Source organism: Salmo salar, chromosome 18, assembly GCF_965601325.2.
Source record: "Salmo salar chromosome 18, fSalSal1, whole genome shotgun sequence".
In the NCBI taxonomy this organism is placed as follows: Eukaryota; Metazoa; Chordata; class Actinopteri; order Salmoniformes; family Salmonidae; genus Salmo; species Salmo salar.
In genome coordinates this window covers 90,268,661-90,271,308 of record NC_138308.1, presented here as the reverse complement: position 1 = coordinate 90,271,308, position 2,648 = coordinate 90,268,661, and positions in this window count along the sequence as shown.

Below are 2,648 nucleotides of genomic sequence, written 5' to 3'. Positions count from 1 at the left end.
TGGTGGTGCTCCGATCCCGCAGCTGAATCAGCTTTAGGAGACGGTCCTGGCACTTGCTGGACTTTCTTGGGCGCCCTGAAGCCTTCTTCACAACAATTGAACCGCTCTCTTTGAAGTTCTTGATGATCCAATAAATGGTTGATTTAGGTGCAATCTTACTGGCAGCAATATCCTTGCCTGTGAAGTCCTTTTTGTGCACAGCAATGATGACGGCACGTGTTTCCTTCCAGGTAACCATGGTTGACAGAGGAAGAACAATGATTCCAAGCACCACCCTCCTTTTGAAGCTTCCAGTCTGTTATTTGAACTCAATCAGCATGTCAGAGTGATCTTCAGCCTTGTCCTCATCAACACTCACACCTGTGTTAACGAGAGAATCACTGACATGATGTCAGCTGGTCCTTTTGTTGCAGGGCTGAAATGCAGTGGAAATGTTTTGGGGGGGATTCAGTTCACTTGCATGGCAAAGAGGGACTTTGCAATTAATTGCAATTCATCTGAACACTCTTTATAACATTCTGGAGTATATGCAAATTGCCATCATACAAACTTTGGCAGCAGACTTAGTGAACATTTTATTTGTGTAATTCTCAAAACTTTTGGCCACGACTGTATATATATATATATAGAGAGAGAGAGATATAGAGAGATATAGAGAGATATAGAGAGATATAGAGAGAGATATATATATTTAGAGGGAGAGAGAGAGATATATATATATTTAGAGGGAGAGAGAGAGAGAGAGAGATATATACTGCTCAAAAAAATAAAGGGAACATTTAAACAACACAATGTAACTCCAAGTCAATCACACTTCTGTGAAATCAAACTGTCCACTTAGGAAGCAACACTGATTGACAATAAATTTCACATGCTGTTGTGCAAATGGAATAGACAACAGGTGGAAATTATAGGCAACAAGCAAGACACCCCCAATAAAGGAGTGGTTCTGCAGGTGGAGACCACAGACCACTTCTCAGTTCTTATGCTTCCTGGCTGATGTTTTGGTCACTTTTGAATGCTGGCGGTGCTTTCACTCTAGTGGTAGCATGAGACGGAGTCTACAACCCACACAAGTGACTCAGGTAGTGCAGGTCATCCAGGATGGCACATCAATGCGAGCTGTGGCAAGAAGGTTTGCTGTGTCTGTCAGCGTAGTGTCCAGAGCATGGAGGCTCTACCAGGAGACAGACCAGTACATCAGGAGACGTGGGGGAGGCCGTAGGAGGGCAACGACCCAGCAGCAGGACCGCTACCTCCGCCTTTGTGCAAGGAGGAGCAGGAGGAGCACTGCCAGAGCCCTGCAAAATGACCTCCAGCAGGCCACAAATGTGCATGTGTCTGCTCAAACGGTCAGAAACAGACTCCATGAGGGTGGTATGAGGGCCCGACATCCACAGGTGGGGGTTGTGCTTACAGCCCAACACCATGCAGGACGTTTGGCATTTGCCAGAGAACACCAAGATTGACAAATTCGCCACTGGCGCCCTGTGCTCTTCACAGATGAAAGCAGGTTCACACTGAGCATGTGACAGACGTGACAGAGTCTGGAGATGCCGTGGAGAACGTTCTGCTGCCTGCAACATCCTCCAGCATGACCGGTTTGGCGGTGGGTCAGTCATGGTGTGGGGTGGCATTTCTTTGGGGGGCCGCACAGCCTTCCATGTGCTCACCAGAGGTAGCCTGACTGCCATTAGGTACCGAGATGAGATCCTCAGACCCCTTTTGAGACCATATGCTGGTGCGGTTGGCCCTGGGTTCCTCCTAATGCAAGACAATGCTAGACCTCAGGTGGCTGGAGTGTGTCAGCAGTTCCTGCAAGAGGAAGGCATTGATGCTATGGACTGGCCCGCCAGTTCCCCAGACCTGAATCCAATTGAACACATCTGGGACATCATGTCTCGCTCCATCCACCAACGCCACGTTGCACCACAGACTGTCCAGGAGTTGGCGGATGCTTTAGTCCAGGTCTGGGAGGAGATCCCTCAGGAGACCATCCGCCACCTCATCAGGAGCATGCCCAGGCGTTGTAGGGAGGTCATACAGGCATGTGGAGGCCACACACACTACTGAGCCTCATTTTGACTTGTTTTAAGGACATTACATCGAAGTTGGATCAGCCTGTAGTGTGGTTTTCCACTTTAATTTTGAGTGTGACTCCAAATCCAGACCTCCATGGGTTGATAAATTGGATTTCCATTGATTATTTTTGTTTGTTTTTGCTGTCAGCACATTCAACTATGTAAAGAAAAAAGTATTTAATAAGATTATTTAATTCATTCAGATCTAGGATGTGTTATTTTAGTGTTCCCTTTATTTTTTTGAGCAGTGTATATAGAGGGAGAGATATATATATATATATAGAGAGAGAGAGAGGGAGAGAGAGAGAGAGAGAGAGAGAGAGATATAGAGGGAGAGAGGGAGAGAGAGAAAGAGATATATATATATATATATAGAGGGAGAGAGGGAGAGAGAGAGAAAGATATATATATATAGAGGGAGAGAGGGAGAGAGAGATATATATATAGAGGGAGAGAGAGAGAGATATATATAGAGGGAGAGAGAGAGAGAGAGAGAGAGAAAGAGATATATATATAGATATAGAGGGAGAGAGGGAGAGAGAGAGAGAAAGAGATATATATAGAGAT